Below are 10,026 nucleotides of genomic sequence, written 5' to 3' on the forward strand. Positions count from 1 at the left end.
AAAGAGATGGAAACAGGGATTTTTATACAGGTTCAGGCCCCTGAATTGTCAGGTAATAACCCTATATCCTGTTGGCCGGAGCCGGTATTGCTTTTATTCACCATAATCACACCAGTACAATATGTGGGGTAGCCTATCTAACTGTTGTTGACATGGCGGTATGAAGTTTTGACTCGTAGTCGACAACAAGGTAGCCCTCCTCCTCGAATCCGTGTCCAGCGAGATTAGAGATAGCGCTTTTGTCTCTCCTGACGGTATCCGGAGACACCGTAGGGGAATAGCCATGCCTATCCCTAAAGTTGATATCCGGCGTCTTGTCTTGGAGTATGTTGGCTTGTATGTTGTGGCTTCTGTTGTTCCGTATATTGTGGTAGGTGTGTTGATTGAGGTGGTCGTCTGTGTTGTCCGTGTTGATCGTGTTGATCGTCGATTGTTCGTTTCCCTCTCCTCCTAGGGGGGCTTGTATTTATACCCATAGGTGTCCCTTTGTTCAAGTAGAACTAGGGAAACTAATATGGATATAATCCGAGTAGTCCTTGTTGTTTCCATGTAGAACTATGGTTGTCTTTCCTTATCCGGAACTCCCTCGAGATCAGTTTCTGTATAAGACATGGTATGTGGTGGATCCTGCCGAGATTTAGTTAACTACTATTAGGTATGTGGTATCCATAACCCTGACAGTAGCCCCCGACTTCGATGCAAATGAACGAGTTCATATTCTGAATCCGCAGACTTTGGAGGAACTGTTATCGAGCTCACGTGACCGTTCTCGGTGAGTTTAGAGATATCGTTAGACTTCCTTTATCAGCCTCGTGCGGGCACCGAAAGGGTTTGTCTAAGTCAATCTCTGATGTCGACCGAGAAAGTACAGAGCGTATGACTAAGTCTCCCGTCTTGCTGTAATCGAGAATTTGGATTGAAGTCAAGAAATTTTATCTCGGCAGGTACACCATTTCTTCATTCCGTATTCCTTGTCGAGATCCAGCAACCATTCTCGAGCGATCGAGAAGGCGTAGAGTCTGCGATGGAGCTTTGTCGACATTTGTCGTACTCGCCTTGGTCGATCTTGGTGTAGAACCATAGAGACATGGAGTCTTCCACAATGTTGAATAGAATTTTCCTGAAATCAACGCTTAGAAAAGAATATCAAATAGAAATAGCCCCTGAGCGAACGCTCAAAGGGTGACAATGTTATAATATGTATGGTAAATTGAAAATGAATTAAATTTACCGACCAATGTTTTGTGTATGAGCGTCTTCTCTCTTACCGACTTCGATCAGTCAGTTTGTAGAGTCATACACTCTCCCTAGCCCCCAGCCTTGTCATCGGAGAATCGTTCTCAGGGGATAAGGCTCTTGGACCCTTGACCTGCCTTGGTTGAATAAGCACTGATCCTAGCCCCCAGCCATGAAGTTGGAAAGCTCAGTTTCCGATTACACGGCTTGGTTAATACGCACGGCGAGAACTCTTACACGACCAGATCTTACATGGTATTTTGTCTCTACAGGATCTGACAAGGCCTTATCGGCTCTGGGCATCCCCAGCCGAAGATCCCTTAGGTTCCTCGGAGGCCTTATCAAGACGGCGTAAAGGGACAGTAGGATAGGTTTCAACGCTAGGTGTCGTCGTGGTAAGGGATCTCTGGGTAAAACACTTGGCGATATTGTGTACCTGTTATCAACTTTGCTGAAATAGAGGTAGTAGGAGAGTCGCTACACCGCTGGTCGAGGACCAGGTAGTAGTCGTAACTCGACCACTTAAAGTGAAAATAGTGGGAGAAACGCTACATCGCTGGTCGAGGACCAGGCAGTAGTCGTAACTCGACCACTTAAAGTGGAAGTAGTGGGAGAGACGCTACATCGCTGGTCGAGGACCATGCAGTAGTCGTAACTCGACCACTTAAAGTGGAAATAGTGGGAGAGGCGCTACATCGCTGGTCGAGGACTAGGCAGTAGTCGTAACTCGACCACTTAAAGTGGAAGTAATGGGAGAAACGCTACATCGCTGGTCGAGGATCAGGCAGTAGTCGTAACTCGACCACTTAAAGTTGAAGTAGTGGGAGAGACGTTACATCGCTGGTCGAGGACCAGGCAGTAGTCGTAACTCGACCACTAGAAGCAAATGTACGAGAGATCACTACGATCAACTGGTCGAGAACCGGTGAGTAGGTGTCTCTCGATCATTTGGAGTCGTGGCACGAGGACCGTTACGCTGCCGGTCGAAGACCAGTCGTAGCTGTTCCTCAACCATCTGAAGTCATGGTGCGAGGACCGCTACGCCACCGTAGTCGTACCTTGACCATCTGAAGTTAAGGCCCGAGAGATTGCTATGTACTGGTTCGAGAACCAGCGAGTGAGTAGAATTATCTCTCGAGCACTAATGGAAGTTGTGGTGTGAGAGATTGCTACGTACTGGTGTGAAAACCAGCGAGCGAGTAGAATTATCTCTCGAGCACCAATGGAAGTTGCGGTGCGAGAGATTGCTATGTCCTGGTGCGAGAACCAGCGAGCGAGCGAGTAGAATTATCTCTCGAGCACCAATGGAAGTTGTGGTGTGAGAGATTGCTACGTACTGGTGTGAGAACCAGCGAGCGAGTAGAATTATCTCTCGAGCACCAATGGAAGTTGCGGTGCGAGAGATTGCTACGTCTTGGTACGAGAACCGGCGAGCGAGTAGGATTATCTCTCGAGCACCAATGGAAGTGCTAGAGTTGGTTTATTACATGTGCGTCTCATGTGGCCAGCATGACTCACACACCCAACTCGTGGTATAACCGGATGTCCGTTCGCAATCATGTCGGGTGATCAAGCCGACGGCGTTCGCGAGGATTTATCCGTTAACAACCTTTTCTCGAGTAGTTCAGTGATGGCCGGTGCTATGAGATAGGTCGTCGGTCTTCGTTGGTAAGTTGGGTGCGACGACTCCGCATTTGTCGAGAATGTTCTCGATAGTGGGGTGTACTCGACTACAATCTACTCGAGTGCTCAAATGTTCCTGAAAAATATTTTCTAGAAGGCAAGACATATAGTAGAGAATATTGAGTATGTACTAAAAAACTGCATGGATCTTCTAGTACTATCAGGATATAACGAGCAGATGTAAGTATCAGGCACTATGTAAACCGTAAACGAGCATAATTTATACAGAAGAAAATAGAGCGAGCCCCCAGCGTTAGACCATAGTCGGCTTAACATCGGAAACACTCACACAATAGATATTGTATAAAAAACATGCTCTAGGTAAACATAATAAATTATAGATCTGATAATGCTGTATGATTTGAATAGGTACGATAAATTGCATATACAATATTGCGTACCTTTGTAGATACATGCTGGATGTATCTACGAAATTAGTAGACCGATTTTTAAAAAATCAATCTACTAAATTCCTGATCACGGGCGGCCGTTGATTTATCTGAATAGTCAACACGTTGCAACTTAGACAGCCATGTTGGTCTTCTTTGCAGGTACACGTCGGCCAACTAATGCATGCATGCCTAAGCACGTACTGAGTCCATGCATATGCATGTGTACACGTCAGGAGCAAGCATATTAGTTGGATCTTTGTCTTGTTGTTCTCTCGATACCTTGGATGACATCCGTGATCAATAATCCCTGGAACACATGATGTCGGGATGGATGTTCTCAGTATGCGTCAGGGGTCAAAAATTTGGATCCTAATCGGGGTGTGAGAACGATCCGAGTCCCAAAAATCCAGTGAATAGATCGAGATGTTGATTTTGGTTCCTCGATGGCCGGTGTTCTGAGCAGGCAGCGGCATTACCGAGGTTACAAAAAATCAATTGATGATGTCGCTTCCGAAGAGATGGAGATCGGAGACCTCCTAGTTGATAATATCAAGTCACTGTTCTCCGCTGTGGCGACGTCTTGAAGTTTGGTCGATCTCGCCGGATCGAATAGTCGATGGTGATGATTTCAATCTCTCCACAGCCGAAATCGTCGAGTAGCTTGTTGTCAGAGAGTCCATCTCTTGAACCAATCTCGTTGAAATCCTGAAGCACCAAAATCCCCCTACCTGGCACGCCACTGTGGACGTTTGATGTCACGACTACGGTATTTGGACAGTATGGGGATCGTTGGTGCTAGGATATACGCGAGACTAAGGTAAAAGAGATGGAGACAGGGATTTTTATACAGGTTCAGGCCCCTGAATTGTCAGGTAATAACCCTACATCCTGTTGGCCGGAGCCGGTATTGCTTTTATTCACCATAATCACACCAGTACAATATGTGGGATAGCCTATCTAACTGTTGTCGACATGGCGGTCTAAAGTTCTGACTCGTAGTCGACAACAGGGTAGCCCTCCTCCTCGAATCCGTGTCCGGCGAGATTAGAGATAGCGCTTTTGTCTCTGCTGACAGTATCCGGAGACACCGTAGGGGAATAGCCATGGCTATCCCTGAAGTCGATATCCGGCGTCTTGTCTTGGAGTATGTTGGCTTGTATGTTGTGGCTTCTGTTGTTCCGTATATTGTGGTAGGTGTGTTGATTGAGGTGGTCGTCTGTGTTGTCCGTGTTGATCGTGTTGATCGTCGATTGTTCGTCTCCCCTCTCCTCCTAGGGGGGCTTGTATTTATACCCATAGGTGTCCCCTTGTCCAAGTAGAACTAGGGAAACTAATATGGATACAATCCGAGTAGTCCTTGTCGTTTCCATGTAGAACTCTGGTTGTCTTTCCTTATCCGAAACTCCCTCGAGGTCAGTTTCCGTATAAGACATGGTATGTGGTGGATCCTACCGAGATTTAGTCAACTACTATTAGGTATGTGGTATCCATAACCCTGACAAATCTAATAGCTCATTCATACAATAGTTAACTATAAAAATATACTACACCATTAAGACCTGGTCCCACCTCTCATACACACTTAACGTCTTGGAGTCTGTGTTGCAACCGGCTACAAATTTATGGCCGCTTTCTTCTCTCTCTTCTATTTTCTTCTCGATATGTGATTATAGTTGGCTTATAGCTTGCTATTGTACCTGCTCTCAAGGGCAGGAAACGGAATCCGCCGACATCCACCAACAAGCAGCCTAGATGGCTGACATGAAGACAATAAGGGCAGTCCCAACCCTCCACCTAGTATGGTGTCTATGGCATTAACTACATTGCCATGTAGGACTTTTAGCTTATGTGGCACTATATTAATTAAGAGAGAGAGTGAAGAGAGGAAGAAACTGAGTCTCATGCAAGACACAGCTTCAACACGAGAACCTATGCACTAGACACTATCAAGTTTTGCATTGGGAGAGAATAATGTCTTCATAATAGATGAAGAATAAATATGATTGGTAGAGAAGAGGGATGATATATTTATTAATGGCCCACTTTAAGAAAACCATGGGTTGTAGAGTGTAGTTTCTATTGTGATGTCTTGTTGATATGGCACCATAGAAATTACTTATAGACAATATGGGTTGGGACAGCCCTAATGAGGACAACTCTCCTCAGCTTCTTTCTCCGCAAATCCACATCAAGCTCCATCGTGTTGGTGCTGCAATATTTGTTCAGCACGTTCTGAAGCAGAGGAAGCACTGGAAGAGGAGCAAATGTGATGCAAGATTGGACAGCTCTTTACTACTAGCTTGCTTGTTTTGCTTTCCTCAAGTGATGGATGGACAGGGGCGAAGCCAGGATTTGAGATTAGGGGGGTGTGGGGTGAAGATAAACCATGAGACCGAATAAATAGTCCTTTAAGAATAGTCACCGTCAATAACAAGCAATGCGTAAATTAGTCCTTTAAGAAAAACTTGAATTTTAGCTCTTTAATAATATCATTGGAAATTTAAAACTAGTCTTTATTGCTAAATTCTTTTAATGTAAACTATTAAATAATCTCACAAATAAGTATCATCTATTTTACTTTGAAAAAGATGAGAAATCACAAACTAATTTTGTAGATCATGTTTCTTGCTAATATTTTTAGACTTGCTAACTAATTAAACTGATAATACTTTCAAGCTACACAAAATAAACTAGATAAATACTTATCTTAGCTAACTTAATATAGAGTAAAAACATGAGGGTGTAGTGGTGGTAGTGTTTGGATAGGGGGGTGTTGGCACCCTTTGGCACCCCCCTTACCTTCGCCACTATGGATGGATACATCAGTCGATACGCATACACTGGCTTCCTATTTATAGGCTTGATAAACCGACATGCAGGAAGCTTCAGGACCTAGTTAGAGGCTAGTACACTACTACAATACCCATTTTTCTATGCGGGCGTTTTGCTTATCCCGTGCGGTAGTCTGGCCCGTCTGTAACCGGGTGTTTGGGAAAATCGGCATTTTCTCGTGCGGGCGGGTCGACCGTACGGGATAATCGATTATCCTGTGCGGTCGTGTTATACCGCCCGCACGGAACCAAAAAAAACTAAAAAAAATGCGAAAATCGCCGCCGGCCGGATCCGGGCGGGGGCCCGCCCGCTCGCCGCCGCACAGGAAGGGAAGCAGCGGTTGATGTGCATGACAAGGACGACCACCAGGAGGAGGGCCGCCGTCTCGCCCGGCCACCGCCTTGCTCGCTCGCTCGCCGCCGCGCCCGCCTCGTCGCCGCACGGGATGGGAGGAAGCGGTCGACGTGCACGTCAAGGACAACCACCAGGAGGAGGTCTGCCGCCGCGCCCGGCTCGCCGCCTCGCCCGCTTGCCTCCGTGCCCGGCCGTCGCCGAGCCCGGCTCGCCGCTGCGCCCGCTCGCTGCCTCGCCCAGCTTCCGCCTCGCCAGCTCGCTGCCGCGCCCGGCCGCCGCCTCGCTCGGCCGTAACCTCGCCCACTCGCCGCCTCGCCCAGCCGCTGCCTCGCCCGGCCGTCGCCGCAGTCCGCTCGATGTCTCGCCGGCCCGACAGAGAGGAAGGGGAGGAGGGGATGGTGTGGAGGGAGTTAAGTGGCGGAAGAGATAAGGTAGAGAAAGGAAGAGATAAGGTAGATAGAAAGGGGGGTAGTTGAGGGAGACTAAAAGGGAAAAAGTAAGAGAGAGGATAGGAAAAATTTGAAATGGATGGGAGGGAAACGAGGGTGGTATTTTCCTGTGCGGTTCACTTAAAAAGCCCACACGGGAAAATCGATTTTTCCGTACGGTCCACTTAGATCGACCGCATGGGATAATGATGATTATCTCGTGCGGTCGGATTAGGAGGCCCGCACGGGAAAATCGATTTTCCCTTGCGGGCGACCGCCCCGCGCCGGTCCCCTTATTTTTCCGTACGGTTCCACTTATGAACTGCATGGAAACAAAAGGGGGCGGCGTCCAGAAAAATCTATCATGTAGTAGAGGTAGTACTACTACATTTTGTCAAACTTCATTGCTACTACTCCATCCATCCCAGAATATTAGGATTTTTAGAGTTGGACACGGTTATTAAGAAAGTAGGTAGAAGTGAATGGTGGAGGGTTGTGATTGGTTGAGTAGTTGAGATAGGTGGGAAAAGTGAGTGGTTGAGAGTTGTGATTGGTTGTGAAGAGAATGTTGGTGAAGAAGTTGTTATATTTTGGGACAAATTTTAAGAGCTAAAAAGTTATATTTTGGGACGAAGGGAGTACTACTGCAAAATTACCTCATGCATGTCTACTCTCTACGCTATTCTAGAAATTTACAGAGCAATGACTTGCTCCTTGACTTTTGTTTCATGAGCGTTAGAGAGGGAGTAGGCTGGTAACTTCTATAAATAAATTAGAGTAAAGTGCACGGGCGGTCCTTAAAACTTATAGCGGTGTGTCATTTAGGTCCTTAAACTCTCAAAATACATATCCAAGTACTAGAACTTATCATAGTGTGTCATCTAGGTCCCAAATCGCCATAGCCCCTTCAGGATCCTATGTGGTGTTGATGTGGCATGTCACACGGACATGACGTGGCATAATTTTGACTAACAAATGGGACCCATTTAAAAATTTTCTTTTTTTTTCTTGTATTGTATTTTCCTTTCTTCTCCTTTCTCTGTGACCCGAGCAGAAGAAAGGAAAAAAAAAGAAGAATAAGAAGAAAACGAAAACGGAAAAGAAAAAGATAAGAAGAAAAAAAAGGACACGTCATGTCCATGTGGCATGTCACATCAGCGCCACATAGGATCCAAGAGGGGTTGTGTCGATTTGGGACCTAAATAATACACTTTGACAAGTTTTAGAACCTGGATATGCATTTTGAGAGTTTGAGGACCTAGATGACACACCGCTACAAGTTTAAGGACCGCCCGTGTATTTTACTCCAACACATCGAACCCCTTGCCTTCTTTAATTTGCTTCTTATCATGTCTCGATCACCGGAAACTGTCGTTTGATTCGTTCTCCCTGCCTCTCCCTCCCCTCAAACCTTCACCTGCTTCCTCACCTCCAACAAATCTCATGTGTATATATTCCTAGGTATGCTTCTTACTCTTGTTAAACCGTATATGTTCATTCAATCTATTGGCCTCTATGTTTCGTTTTTTTTGAGAGGACCTCTGTGTTTCGTTAGTCATGCTAGATTGATGATAAATTGATCTGTTCCTGTTGTCCCAAGATTATTGAGGAGATTTGATTTGGGTTCTTCTTCAGGTATTTACTGTCCCTGTTCAAACAGATTGAAATTCATTCGATCTTTAAATTTTGTTAGATGAGCCAATATGGCATCAGAACACTAAGATCACATGTATGCATACCAATTTTATATCATTGCTGCACCTATAATTTGTTTTATTTTTTGTTTTATTTCTGAATTCCGGTTGCAAATCATTGCTATTAGTAGATTGCCTATTATCATTGTAGCAGCAGCTATGGGCTACCGCTGAGGTCAATCCCCAGGGCATTCATTCCCACCCAAATCAGCAACTACAACATGTACTTCCACCAATATGACACCTCTGTCAAGAAAATATCAACAATATATTCAGTAATGCATAATTGCCTCACATTGGTTCATGGTCACTAGCTTTTCCAGATATTAGTCATGTTTGGAGAACTAGCCAAGAGTTATTTTGAGAGCTATTTTTTAGTACAAGGAAATAGCCCTTTAATAAAATAGCTCTAAGTTGTTTGGATCCAAGGGCTATTTTAAGAGCTATTTGGCTTTTAATGTACCTTTTTATGGAGAGAGATAGGGAGAAAAGACACTTTTTCAGTAGGCCCCACCTGAAATAGCCCCAATTAGCACTCTTTGGGTGGGATAGCTTTTTTGGGTCGGCTATTTCCAAATAGCCCTCAAATAGCTCACCCATTTGGATCTTTTTGAGCTATTTGGGCTATTTGAGGGAGGCCTAAAAAATATCCCTTGGATCTAAACAAGGCCATTGTTATATATGCCTATCCTAGGATACCTGCTTTGTAAGTAATTTCTTCCATAACAAAACTATCAGATTTTCACCAATTGACTATGATTGATTGAAAGGTCAATACAATTGACTATGATTGATTGAAAGGTCAATACCGTGATTATTTCAGAAGTGAACCTAATTCAGGTACATATTGTTCCCTCGATCTGTCCATGCTAATTATTGTTTGCTATATGATGTTCATACTTTAATTCAGGTTTATAAGATACAATTTTGTGGTTGACGTAACTTAATTCTTCAAATTTCTTTTTTTTTCTAATTAACTAAAGTATAAAGGATGTTCTTTGTCACAGCACAATTAAACATTCTCCGAAACATTGGGAGATTCATCAGGTTAGTGCAACTATTTATCTTCAGTTCTATGAATTCTTTCAGTCCAGAATTATACAAGTTATTTTGTTTCCATCATTACAATATTTCCACTCTAACAAGTGGTTAGTATTCTCAGGAAAGAGAATGTTATTATGAGATAGGGAAATTTCTTATGGTTTATTTAGACATGGCAACTATATTTTGTTACAAGATAAATAAAATTATTTTATGGTAAAGGGATTGCACAATGTTAATCTTATATTCAGTTTAGGGGAAGAGGAATCATAAAGTTAGCCAAAGGCCACCTAGATCATTAGCATGAATGCAAAACTTGTCACGGTAAAGGATTTTGTGGACAAGAATCGGGATGAATGGAGATAG

The sequence above is a fragment of the Oryza glaberrima genome, chromosome 11, assembly GCF_000147395.1.
Source record: "Oryza glaberrima chromosome 11, OglaRS2, whole genome shotgun sequence".
In the NCBI taxonomy this organism is placed as follows: Eukaryota; Viridiplantae; Streptophyta; class Magnoliopsida; order Poales; family Poaceae; genus Oryza; species Oryza glaberrima.